General features: G+C 44.5%; 1 protein-coding gene across 2 annotated transcripts in view; it reads right to left on the bottom strand.

Moving 5' to 3' along the window:
• TOGARAM2 (TOG array regulator of axonemal microtubules 2) overlaps positions 1–13,749 on the bottom strand; it is a 73,838-nt gene extending 60,089 nt beyond the window's left edge. Inside the window, exon 1 of one of the 2 annotated variants that reach the window (XM_045012009.1) lies at positions 13,050–13,749. The gene's annotated coding sequence lies outside the window, so the exon portion shown is untranslated. Of the gene's footprint in view, positions 1–12,971; positions 13,025–13,049 lie in introns of those variants that run through there. The other variant, XM_045012010.1, reaches the window with a different exon arrangement.
• Between the last annotated feature and the right edge of the window lie 354 nt (positions 13,750–14,103).

Below are 14,103 nucleotides of genomic sequence, written 5' to 3'. Positions count from 1 at the left end.
AGTTTTATTAATCTCTCCACATACGGAAGCTGTTCCATACCCCTAATCATTTTTGTTGCCCTTTTCTGAACCTTTTCCAATTCCAATATATTTTTTTGAGATGGGGCGACCACATATGCACGCAGTATTCAAGATGTGGGCATACCATGGATTTATTTAGAGGCAATATGATACTGCCGGAGGAGTACTGCTGTAGAATATTCTCCTGCTCTGTTTGTTGATGCAACAATCAAATGCCAGTGCAGAAGTCATCGGTTCCAAGTGCAGTAATACAGCCCAAGATGCCTGTGAGTATTCATGCTTGTCACCATAGCATTGTGGAGCATTGTTGGGTCCATACTGGCCAACAACAACTTGAAAATGGTGTGGCCCAGCCCAGAAAGAAAGTATGGGGCAGAGACAGCAGAATCATGGGATTAAAAAAAAAATATTTGACCCCAGCTGGCTTCCCACAATTCACAGCAAAAACAGTCCCAAGGACACTGCTCAACAGCCAGGAGCGGCTCTAGCGATTTCGCCGCCCCAAGCACAGCAGCACGCCGCAGGGGGTGCTCTGCCGGTCGCCAGTCCCGCGGCTCCGGTGGACCTCCCACAGACATGCCTGCGGAGGGTCCGCTGGTCCCGCGGCTCCGGTGGACCTCCCGCAGGCACGCCTGCGGATGCTCCACCCCAGCCGCGGGACCAGCAGACCCGCCGCAGGCATGCTGCGGGAGGTCCACCGGAGTCGCCTGCTGCCCTCCCGGCGACCGGCAGAGCGCCCCCCGCGGCATGCCGCCCCAAGCACGTGCTTGGCGTGCTGGGGCCTGGAGCCACCCCTGTCAACAGCAAAGCAAAGGACCATTGGATACCCCGGGAGAATGTTATGCTCTGAGTTTGCAGGAAATTGCTACTGTGTGTCCACGCAAGGCGAATTGAAAATGGAAAAGGTGTTGTGTGTGTACACTGTTGGTATGACTTGATGTGCATCAAAAAGATTTAGATTAAATCCCCCATGTAGATTCACCGTAACAAAGGAGGTCAGAATCATTTTTTCAAATTTTACAGATGAGAAAACTGAGGCACAGAGAGGTGATGTGATTTGTCCATCATCATCCAGCAGAACCAGGAATACTACCCAAATCTCCTGAATCCCAGTCTACTGGTCTATCCACTAGGCCACCTCTCTGTGATCTTAGCCTTACTGCAACTTCAGCATTCCATAGATGCTGAATTTAAGTTCCACATGGAAGGTGCTGTGTCCACAGCCCTTTGGAGCATCAAGGGAAGGAAAATGGATGAGAGCTACTCACAAGTCTGTACCGTGATATCTGCAGCCACAGAAAGGGTTCATAATAATATGAACAAACAGTGTTAGGAGACCAAAACACATCTGTTAGTCTATAATGTGCCGCAGGACTCTTTGTTCCTTTTTAGGAGATCAAAAGTAATCTCTAATCTGTCCATCTAGCTCTACCACTTGTACAGCCTCCAGCGACCTCAGGCCAACCCAACAGAAAAACCAAACTGAACATCCTTGGGTGTTTAAGGAGATCAGCCATGTTTACGTTCCCCGATCCAGATTCCAGTAATGGATGAACACTGCTTCCCCCTCATGGTGGGCAATGAAGACAAGTTCCACTGAACTTTTGAACACTCTCATCAGGTAGTCCCTGAGCTGCATTTTCACAGGCAGAAGGGGGAGCTGTTAGGAAACAGGCCCGGTCTGGGTAAGAGGCACTGTATGAGGGGACTTTTCCAGTTGTGAAGGAGGCAGACCACATTCTCCACACGTCCTTCCATGGCTGTAACCTGATACCTGCTCAGCTATTGCTGTACTTACCGGTATGTATTGTTTGCGTCCTACACACATACACAAAAGGCACGTTCGGCAGCAGAACCATTCGCTGCTGCTGCAGCAGCAACCTCCTGGCACTGTGACAGGCACCTTTTGCTCACAAGAACCTCTGCTGAATTGGGAGCCCTTGGGCTTTCCCCATAGCAACTTCTGCCAGGCATTGGACAGGCACCTGGGTGATCAACATGCCACTGCAACTGAGTCCATGAGGAACGAGAGCATGCTTAACATCCGTATTAATTAGAGCCCAGTGGACACATCCAGAGCAGGTTAGCTTATACAGACCCGCTCACCCCCTCCCCCAGTTATATAACCAAGAGTAACAGACTGATATTATTAATTCAGCACCATAGGTGTGAATGGACTTTGCAGACATATAAGAAAGAGCTCACAATCTCTGTAATAAGTACGAGCTGAGCTCCAAAGCAGCCTCCAGTGCTAAAAAATAGAATGAGTAAAAGAAAAAATATTGATGGAAATAATAATAGAAGGAAATTGATTAAAGAGACCTTATATTATTTTTAAAATATTTCCACTATTATCATCCTAGCGATCACTTCTGTGCAATGAGAGGGAATTTGACAGTGATTGGAGAGTAAGCAAAAGGCTGCCGAGTCACGACACTGTCCATGTTTCCCCTGTGCTCTACTCCCTAGCTCAGCCTAGCCCTGCAGCACTGCCGGAGTTCCCCTGCTTTCCCATCACCCCTGTGCTTTGCTCCCCAGCTCAACCCAGCTCTGAAGGTTTACAGCTGAATTCCACCATTTATTTATTCTCTCTCTGAACACTGCCCTGAAGAACAAACCAAATAATCCAACAATCTATAAGAGTGGCATCCAGTAATCCTGAGGCAGGGCTTAAATTCAGCCGGAACTGTCCAGAGTGGTGCTCCGGTAAATATTTTCAAACCTATGGGGCAGAAGCCCCAAATCCCAGCACCTCCCATGGGGCTGAAGCCCCAAGCACCAGTGCCCCATGCAGTGCTGAAGCCCTGAGTCCCATGACTCTGGCAAATACTCTATGAGCATTTAAGCCCTGACCTGAGGGATAAGTCATGGTGCCTTTTCGGGGTTCAACTACAGGAAATCTAGATGTAAAATGAAACCACATGGTAAAACTGACAGAGAGACTACACCCAGCTCCACTGTGTTCTAAAAAGCATGAGATTGTACCGGACAACAACCTGCTTCAGCTACACCATGAGACAGGAGGCAAAGGCTAAGTGCTGAGGTGGCTACCAGCAGTGGAGGCTGACTGTACAAAGAAAAGGTAGAATATAGGCAGTGGCAATGCAAGCGAGTCCTCCATTAAGGTGCCTCATCCCTGAGCTGCAGAGATCACCCTATTGGGAGGAGAGAGGGTGGCTCAGTCCCCGTAGTTTGTCCAAACCTTGGCTTTCCTGCCAAGACTGCAAAACAAGGGTGATGGTTAGTGCCAACTGTGATGATACTCAGAGACTATAGTGAGGGATGGCATTGATGTCATGTCTGATAGGTGCCAGGTCTTTCTAACAGATATGCTGTAGTTCAAACAGAAGTGATGCACCTGAGGCATAGATACCTGGGTGAGGTTCCGTGGCCAGTGCTATGCAGGAGATTAGACTACGATCACAATGATCCCTTTTGGTTTTATAATCTATGAATGGAGGAAGCTGTATTGCAAAGGAAAGACTAGTTTATAGTTTTGTGGAGTGAATACCTGCCCACAAGGAAATGGATTGAACCACCATCATATTTCACACAGGGCCATTGGATGGGAATGATTCAAGGAGGAGAAGAGTGCCAGTTACTAGTACTGCTAGCCAGGATAAGCCCTGGTGACGTTGGGCATAGGGCAACAATAGAACCTGAGGCACATAAGAACCCACCACTGTCAAGGGTGAACACTCAACCATCACAGTGGTCCCTTCTGGCCCCTATGAACATTCTGACTCCTACATCAACACACCATAAACCAGCACCAAAACAATGCTGCTTAGCATTCATCTGTAGATCTCAAAGCCACAGAAGGTCAGTAGCTTTAGCCCCATGTTATCGATGGCAAAAGGCACAGAGAAGAAAAGTGATTTGCACAGGGTCAAACAGCAGAGCCAGGAACAGGATTCCTGATTCCTAGTGCAGTGCCCTAGTCACTAGAGTTTGGAACATCAACACAATGAGACACATGTCAAGTTGTGATAAGACCATCTTCAAAATGAATGAAAGTAGAAAAGACGTGAGGAGCTGAGGTCTTTGTTTTCATAAATGTCTCTTAGGGCGAATGGTTTCTCAACTGCAGTACAATGAGGTCAGTGCTTAAGACACTCCCCACAGCCAATTTTTCTGACCCTTCTGCAGGCTGACGCCAGGTAAATCTGCTTTGTGAGTAAAGCTCATGGGAGTCTGTGGGAAAGGAAATGGCAACGTCTTCACCCCTTTGTGTGTAAACATGTGCCTGCCCCCTCCTCCCAGTATGCATTTTCCCACAATAAGGCAAAGCAGGGGAGGGAGAATATTATAATACTAGTATAATACTTTGCACCTCCAGCATACAGCAATTTGCTTCTGACAAGCCTTACAAACATTATTGTAATTAGCACACACCATACCTGCATGAGATAACAAGCACGGTATGCATTTTACAGATGGGGAAACTGAGGCATGGAGCAGTTAAGTGACCTCCCTAAGGTCACAAAGCAAGTTAGTTTTAATAGAGACTAGGCATCCTGCACCCAATTCCTCTTGGTCCAACCACTAGACAACACTCCCTCTCTGTGGAATGTCCACAAACTCACAGACTCGGAGGGTGAGAAACTGCAGAGAGGCTAATATGCTGTGATTAAGGTAAAACAGATTTTATAGATACTGCTCCTATTTAAAGGAGTACTGGGATAAAAGCCCCAGAGTCTGCACTATCACTGTTCTATGCTACAAAGATTGGGACAATTGTAGGAGCATCCCATTCAGTATGCTCAGTGGAGCTGACTGAAATTTTCCTGATGAAATTGTCATCTTCTGCAGACAGTGTTTGCTTATTTGAATTTTTTTATGAAAAAAATTATTGAAATGATTCATTGTGATAAGGTCAAAATAGTCAATTTGGATTTTTATGTTTAATAAAAATAATATTTACTATAATTATATTATATATTATAGTTTAAATGTTTCAATAAGGTTGAAATGAAATGTCATTTTTGATTTTTTTTTTCCTAAACAAAATCTCAGAATTCATTCTGCAGGAAGTTTCAATTTTTCATTCTGATTTAGAATGAAAAAAAAATCCAAAATTGTGTAATTTCCTGTAGAATGGGAATTCTGGGTTCTGACCAGCTCTAATCCTGAATGGTGAACAATGTAAAAGACTGATTTGGCCACAGATAGCAAGAGTGCCTGGCACCTGTGAAACTGAGGACTGGTTTAGCAACTTGCAAAGAACATGGAGGCCTGCACCTAATTTGTCTCATAAGGCTCCACCATTTTTCTCTCTGCCAAAATAAGGGTCTAATCCTGAGAAAGGCTGAGGGTCCCTAATGCCCTCTGAAGCCAATGGGAGCTGCAGGCCCTAGGCACTCTGCAAGATCAGGCCGTGAAGGCACATAAGCCTATTTCCTTGTGCTTCTCTCCTCTTCATGCAGCAGATGAACAGAAAATAGTGCTTGTTTGAGTTCCTGAAGTTAATGAGCTTTGCCTGATCTTAAACGGCAGCCATGGGACACATTTTAAAATGCTCCTTTGGGCTGTAATAGGCCTGCAGGCCATACTTTGGACACCATGGTGTAAAGGAGAAGGGAAGTTAAGTAGGAATACAGCTTTGAGCTGTATATGTGTTTCAAATGGCAACCACATGATCTTCCATCATGTCACAGCCTCACACCCAGGGAGCGGTCACTCACCACTAAACAGACCAGATGCAATAGTGAGGCAGTGAGATGAGAGTGAATTCCAGGATAGATGTGAGCCCAGCTGAACGTGGCCATCCATCACAGACATAGTGGTACAATGTACTCTACCTGCTCAGTGCTTTGCTACCTAATCCACTTACATGCATGAAAATCACATGGTCTTGAGCAAACCCCATTTGGTTGCCTGGGCTGCTAATCCAGTTAATTGCATATTAGCTAACTGCATACTTCAGCTCTCTGACAACTGCACTGAAATCCAAATGCTGCTACTCACAGTTTATTCACTCTGGATAACAGAATAGTTATATTCCACATGAGATTTTGCCTGTTCATCTGGTTTGGGGAACACAGGAATGCTGGTTAGCATAAGTGGGAAATATCAGGGGTCTCAAAGAACCTGGTTTTCACTTGAAAACCACCATAGTGGGGGTGACTTTAATGGAAGTATAGAACAAATCTCAGGGCATCTTACATAAGGGTCTGAGGTCTGATCACAATTGAAACATGTGGCTGTCTAGGAGCAAAAGCAGAGGAGACTTTCATAGATGGGGGAACACGGCCATGTCAAGAGCATAGCCAGTGCACGTATACACAGCACAAATCCAGTAGGCCAAGTTTAGGTTGATTGCATACTCCTCTGACAGGCAGATTCATGGCTGGTGCCATAGCTACAAGCACGGTACTAACTAAGGCACTGCCTATGTGCATGGTCCTATTTAGCCTGGTTATGGAACACTATTATAGTGCAATGTACCCTACAAATTGGAACTGTCTTGTACCCAGCTCCCCTGGGTGGCAGGGCAAGCTGCTGTCCAGCAGTACACGTGCTGAATGCAGAGGAACTTGCTAAGAGTGAAGTCAGTTATTCTTCCATAGAACTGCACTGAAGCCCGGGTGAGAGTCACCGATAAGCATTAACAACATGAATTACAGTCCTGGGGCTTTAAAATCCCACCTCTCCTGCAGGAAGGGAGGTTTTGTTGTTGTTTTACAAGAGCCCATGTTCTTCAGTTGCATTCACCCTTCAGGGCAGGAAATCCTCATGTAGGACTTGAGGCGGAGGTGCTCCGGGGGGATATTAATGCTTTGAAGAGGCTATGTAAATTAACAACAATCGCATCATAAGTAGCTTCAGAAATTTTAAATTACAGTGAAGGTCACGGTGGTGGAAATACCTTTTCTTGGAAATGAAGGATGCCAAGGAGATATATTCCGCAGCAGAAGTTTACCTTGCACAGATTTCATCAGGTCACATGCAGCAAACTGGATTGGCCTAGAATGTCTGACAATCCTGAATCCTCTATAACATGCACTAAGATAGCACAGCTCATGTCACAGGAGGTCATCAGTACATTCAGGCAGTCAACAGAGAGTGATGTTGGATGGGAAAAGTGGACCTGTTTCTTCATTTAAATAAAGTCTTTACATTAGTTAAATAGAGAACTTTGTTTCATTCTACCAGTAAATACCAAGGAGGGAGGGGGAATTGTTTTAGGTGGACTCAGAGGGTATAAATAGGAGTACAGGGATGAAATGGGGGAAAGTGAAGTGTTGGCAAGGAAAATGTCCTAGCAGGCAGGTGAATAGTCTCCCAGTGAAGGTGGTGGAACATACTGGACATTTAAAAGCAGAGACAGGCATGATACAGAGGATCTCGATCTGAGACCCATTTTATCTGAGCCACCAACATTTAAGGGTCCAGATAAACACTTCTGGCCTGGGCCCATCTCTGTTGAAAACGGGACAAAGAGTGTGTGTTGTGGGCTGGACAACACAGGTTCTAGGGTACAACCCTGCACCAGCCCCTGGGAGATTGGGACTTATGATGCATTCTTATTCTCCAGCCTCTGGGGATTCCATGATTAAATAAATAAGGAGACAGGATATGAAGAGAGAGAACCTCATTCCCTCATTAACTACTCACTATTCAAATTCTCCAGCAATCTGGGACGTGAGTCTGATGCCCAAGTGGGGGGGGAAGACATCTTGTTTTGCTAAAAAAGCTACAGGCATTAGGCTGCTGCATGATGTTACAGTCCTTAGTGGAGTCATGGAAAAGTCCCTTCTTTGTGAGTGCAGGGAAAGGGATATTATTACATTTTTACTCCCACGATTTTCTTTTGACCAATGCTCTGTGTGAGAGATGGGGAAAAGCACTATTTCTACAAGAATGTGCCTGGTTGCATTAGGTTTGCCTCCAGGATATGTCTTGTAGAAACCAGTTCTTGAAGTGAATTAGTCCATTCTGTATTTCTGGCTCTTTTTTCCTCCTTGAAACAGCTGAAAAATGTATGAGAATTACAAGCCAAGGACTGATCCTACTCCAACTGAAGTCAAATGGCAGCAGGACCCAGCCCCAATCTTGTTGTTTCACATCATTTAAAAAACTGCTCTTTTCGTGAGCTGTGCTACCCCCCGCTGTTCCATGTAGATAGTGCTCCATAATCATCAGCCCAAGGAGGCCGAAAAAACCCTCATTTGTATAGCGCCAACCTATAGTTTGTGGCAGACATTGAAAATGAAACATGTAGAAAGTTTATAGGGGGTGTATCAGAGGAATAGCTGGGGAGGGAAGGCATCTAACATACTGGCAAGGAAAAGGCAGTATGCATTCAACAGTGTGCTGTTTTATTATACTAGCGGTCTAGCATGCCTTAGATAGCAGATTAGGGTTGCTCCAGAAAAAAGGAAAAGGATAAACAGGTAGGGGGCTGCTGGCTACCCTAGATAATTTATCTAATTCATTTTAACTTCACCTATTCTGGGATGAATCAACATTATCATGCTTGAAATCTACCCCCTTTAAAGAACAAGTCCACTTAATCAGGTAGAAATGCATTGTAAAGTTCATGTTAAATTTAAATGTTAGAAGGCAAAGAAAAACACCCACATACAAGAGGACAAATGATCTTATAATGATGGGACTAAACTGAGATGCAAGAGAGCTGGGTTCTGTTTCCAGCTCTTCCAATGACTTTCTGTGTAACCTTGGGCACGTCACTTGGGCTCTCTGTGTCTCAATGCCTCATCTGTAAAATGGGATAATAATATATCCTTTCTTTCTCTCCACCCTGCTGCCCCTGCACCCATCTATCCCCAATAAATCTCTGGCTCAGCCAGAAGCTGGAGTCAGAAGTTCAGTTTATATTTGTAAATGATTGTTCTATAAACTTTGCTCTTTATAACGCTTAACATTGTTCTTATCTCCCACAAATACTAAGAGGTACCTCCTGCCAGCAAAACCAAAACATTAGAGTTTGCAGATGAAATTATTTGGGAGTTATGATGAGCTAAGAAGAATCAGAAAAATATTCAAAATTCAACTAGAGGTGAATTTTCAACACTCCATGGATGAAATCCCAGACCCATTGAAGTCAATAGGAGTTTTGCCATTGACTTCAACAGAGCCAAGATTTAACCACATAACTTTAAAAGCTTTGTCTAGTAGTTACCAAACTTCCCTAACAAGATCTAGCAAAGTTTCAGGAAAATCAGTTTTGTCTGAGTCAAGTCCGGGATCGTAATGGGGCAGCTGTTGTTCTGTAACACTGAAAGCGTTTTTCAGCACATCCCTGACTTCGTTCATCAGCCGTCAAATCAAGTAGATCAAGGCAAGTGAGTGAGATATGGTTGAGGTTAGCGTAGGTCCTCAATGTTATGTCTAGGAGCAGTAGCTAGTTCATCCAAACAAAGAATAGAATTTATATCTGGGAATCCCAACGAGTATCACAACTATGGCAGCACAGGCTCTCACAACAGTTCATGCACAGCCTCAGATATTAGAGCCAGAGGAGGAAATACTGGCCAAGACATCATGATCGGACCCAGTGCTCTCCATGGGCATTGAAATCAATGGCAAAGCTCCCACTAGCATCAGTGGTGGGTGATGGTGGCCTTGACCATTTTGTCTGAAAGACAGTGAACAAAATTAATCCCTGGTGCAGTTCCATTGACAGTGAAGTGACACCAGGGAGGAATTTAGCCCTAGAGGTTTTAGAAAATGTCGAAACTTTTTTTTTGATGACAAAGAGCCATTCAATCAAAATGAAAACATTTTCTAATCAACATTTTCATTTTGGAGGAGTAAGTTTTACATTTTTTCTATAAAAACAGAAATTGAAAACCAAACAATATTTGGTAAAAAAAATCCAAGATTTGGTTTTTGAAAAGTTGTATTGAACAATTAATTTTTTAAAGAAAAGCTGTTTTTGAAAACCAAACATTTTTCAGTTTCAGATTAGAAAATAAAAATATTTGCAGGAAATATAGAAAAAATTCCCCACTAAAAATAATTGCCATTTTCTACCAGTGTCTCTAACACTGCAGTAATAAGTGCCTGCATGTAAGGCTAAGATTTTGTCACAAAGGTCATGGAAGTCACTGAATCTGCTTCAACCCCAGGACGGTGGAGCTGGAGCTGGAGCTGTCAGCCAGCAGGGCCCCCCCCACCCCTGCAACTCCTAGCCGCTACTGGAGGCGGGAGCCCCTCCGTAGCCCCCAGCTGGCAGAGTGGGTAGCAGGGGGATCTCCACAACTCCGAGCCACTGCCAGGGGTGGCGGATGGGGGGGACCCTGCAGCTCCCAACTGCCAAAGCAGACCTCATAGCTCCAAACTGCTGCCAGTGGGCAGTGGGGACCCTGTGCTTTCAGTCACCATGCGTGGGGGGAACCCTAGAGCCCCAGCAGCAGGGGGTGCTGGACCCTCCTCCTTCCCCATTTTGCCATAGTTATTTTTAATAAAAGTCAGACACAGGTCAGGGGCTTCCGTGAATTTTTGGTTATTGCACGTGACCTGTCGGTGACTTTTACTACAAATAACCATGACAAAATCTTAGCCTTACTTATAGTTTTAAAATATACCCTGAGATCTGTACAGTACAGATGAAGGGCATGGCAAATTTCTTTTTTTAATAAAGCCCTTTTCTCCTATTGGAACATAAACAAGCTCTAAAAAGAAACCCCTAGCACTCTTAGCAGGTTTTAGCCTACGAGTCTTACATAAGTGTCTCCAATCCATGTTTGCACAACATCCAACAGGTAAGCCCTGCTTATAGTACATTTCAATCCATCCTAGGGTCAGTCAAGCCAGCAGAAATGAAATCAATATTACTTTCTGAACCAGTCTACCCTTACCACTGCCAGCAGAACCCCAAAAGGATCCATTGATTTGCCAAAACCTGGCCATATGGCAACTGCTTCTGTTCCAGATTCCAACAACTTGGTCTTCTCCTAGTGACAGAGAGCCATAGCAAATCAGTTCACACAGGATCAGTGCTATCGATTAGTGCTAGCTTTGTTCAGGGATGCAATTGCACCTTCCAGTCTTTGAACACACAAAACCTAATCTGCTACAAAGTCAGCATGGAAATAAGTACTCTAATTAAGGCATTTCTAATGCACCATCCCCACAGTATCTAGGCACCAGAATAGCACATAGTGAATTGCTGTGATTCAAGTGCATTCTGCGTGAAGTAACAGGTTAATACAGCTCCTTCCTTCTTAAAGGATCCCTTTAAAAATGGGTGAAACCACAGTTCAATAAAGCCCAATAGTAAATTAAACCTATTCAAGTTCAGCTTGACAAACAGTTCCAGGCCACCTGGCAAAAGACATGAACTACAAAGCAAATAACTTTGCTGCAATGATGACAACAAGGGAAACCTACCTTCATCCTTATTTAGATGGTTCCATTAACACTGGGGAAGATTTGCACAGGGCTTGGCTATGGCTTTTACTGTAGCTTAGTAACAATTCCGGGTTTCCGTGGTCCCCTAGCCATCCATCACCCCTCTGCAGTTATTGCCCAGATGTTAAACTGTCACAGCTTGCTAAGAAATTAGGCCTGATGGCACCTAAGGAGATTCATAAATCCATTAGGTGAATGTGATCTGATTGGTTCCTTTTTTTAGGCATTTGGCAAACAGGAGGGAAACAGATCTGCAGGACCAGGGGAGACCAGGCGACCTGCCAATGTACTTGCTTAAAAGAGGGGGGAAGGGCGGGGGGGAGAGAAAGTACCAGCTCCCTAAGGCCAAAACAATTTACAACCCACCAATTGTTTCAATACAGTAAAGCCAGAAGCTGCCTTTGCCATATGGAAAAAATATATTTTTTTCCACATTATCTTTCACAAGGTGTAGAAGGTTTATACTACAAAGGGAAAATGTCAGGATTAGCAGGCCCAGCATTTGACCTCCTTCAGGCAATTTGCTTCTAGCACTTCTGCTTTGGGCTGTGACTTCACAAACTAAGCAAGGTCAAGCTGGGAATCCTCCAAGTTAAAACCGGAGTACCGCAGAAAGCAGTGCTGGTGAGTCAGTAGGCAGCACTCTTCTGGGAGTCATCACTTAATCAATAAGCCCAGCAGAATGTTGAGGGGCCTGTGGTGCTGAACGTGCCCCCTTTTAGGTGAGAAAGTAGGACTAAGGTACTAACTTGCTGTGACTATTAAAGAGCCCATGGCCTTTCTCCTTAGCCCCAGAATCTGGTCAAGCAGAGATGTATTTATTTACATTCTGCTGGCCTACATACCCCCAACAGTTTCCAATGGACGCACTGTTGTATTATCCTTATTTTCTGTTTCTGTGCTAAACAGTTGTGATATGTTGCTGGATAAAGATAAACAATTGCCATGTTCCACCTAAAAAGTGGCCACATTTATGTGGAATGTGCAGTAATTTTCCATATAGCACAGATCATTTGTGAAGCTCTTTGGGATTCTTCAAAATGACAAGCTTTTATATATAAATCATTGCTATTTTGTATTTTTTTCATTTATATTTTGTACAAAACTCATTTCTTTATGTTAGGGCTTTGGTTTTGTTTAAATGCTCAAAATAACCTCCCATCAATGCCAATCACACAGTTTCAGGAAACCCAACAACAAACCAGTGTGCACACCCCTTAGCTGACATTTAACTCTCCAATACAAAATAAGTGGGCACAGCTTAATACATGTGCAATCTCACCACAAATAATAAACTTGCCTAGTTCTCACACAATGTGAGGTCAATATCATATCCTTATTCTACAATGGGGAAACTGAGGCAGAGGGACGAGAGTGACTTCTCCAAGATCACCCAGCAAAGCAGTGGCAGACCCAGGAATAAAACCCAGGTCCTTCTGCATGCTAATCCAGTGCTCTAGCCCCTAGCCCACACTGCCTCACAAACAACCCTAATTAAACCTAGTTGGCACTGCCCAGCTCTCATAAGCAACTCTACAACAATAAACCAGTAGACAAGGCCTTACACTTACTAAACAACCCAACAGAGCTGGCTGAACAGTACCAAGAGAGGTCAGTTTATATTTTGTGAATCAACAGGGTGAGCTCACTTTGATGTCGTTGCTGGAGAAGGGCTGTGTTCTGTCATTCCTTGTTTGCGAGTATTTGGATAACCATTGGTTTGTTCATGAAAATGTTGGCAAAGCCTAAAGTTTCAAGACGTTTAGCACAAAATAGTGGATGAGAGCCGATGCTGTTACACAGGTGTGGTAGTTGGGCCAAGTAATCCATCATCCGTGTGCTGTATCTGATTCATTTTTCCTTAATGTTTTCCTTCTTGTAGCCTCTCTCTGGCCAGTGTTAGGAGCTTTCTTTCTTGCCATGGTGGGTGGTCAACACTTAGAGTGGTGCTGGTAATGGTGCCACCATATACCAGTAGCTATGGGAAAGGCTTTCACTTGTGCCCATTTCAGTATAGCATGGAGTCAGATTATTTAAGTACTTGTGGCAGGCGTTCACCCCAGTGTACCTGTGTACTATTTCATCAAATGCTGTCACAAAGCACCGCAGCAGTAGCCACACTAAAACAACACAAAGCGGTGTGTGCTAGTGACCAGGAAATCATCCAGAGAGGCAGTACAGCCACATACGTAGGTAGTGCTTTGGGGCTCATTTCCATGTTGCATTGCATTGACCAACGTTGCTGTGTTAACATGTTCCCCATTGTTTGTGACAGAGCTGACCCCTGGCTGCAGGCACCACCACCTTTGTGTGTCCCCCATAGCTGTAACTCCCACCTCCTCAAATCAACTGTCACATTCCAACTGCCACAGAACCTTTGTGTGCCAACATTCCATCTGGTTCCACAGGGCTCAGCTGGTGATGTTCTGAACAGAGAGAGTCTCAGCCATGCTCCCAGCTGTTTCTGTTGCAACACACTGGAAGAGTTGTGTTGGTTTGTGCAGGTGGTGAATGAAGGGCATATGCTACGGTGAATGGCTCTGTGTGTTTTGGCATTGTTTGTTTGTGCTGGCTGTGTTGTGTGGGTGCTTTTGAAGAACTGTGGCAAACGGGCCAAGTAATCCACTACTCTCCCTCATTTAACCAATGTAATTGTTGCACACAACTTAGCTGTAGAGTAAGGGTGGCAATTGGTTGAGTTAC

Source organism: Mauremys mutica, chromosome 3 (assembly GCF_020497125.1).
Source record: "Mauremys mutica isolate MM-2020 ecotype Southern chromosome 3, ASM2049712v1, whole genome shotgun sequence".
Lineage (NCBI taxonomy): Eukaryota > Metazoa > Chordata > Testudines > Geoemydidae > Mauremys > Mauremys mutica.
Note: the sequence above shows the minus strand (reverse complement) of the source record. Positions and strands in the feature narration are given on the sequence as shown.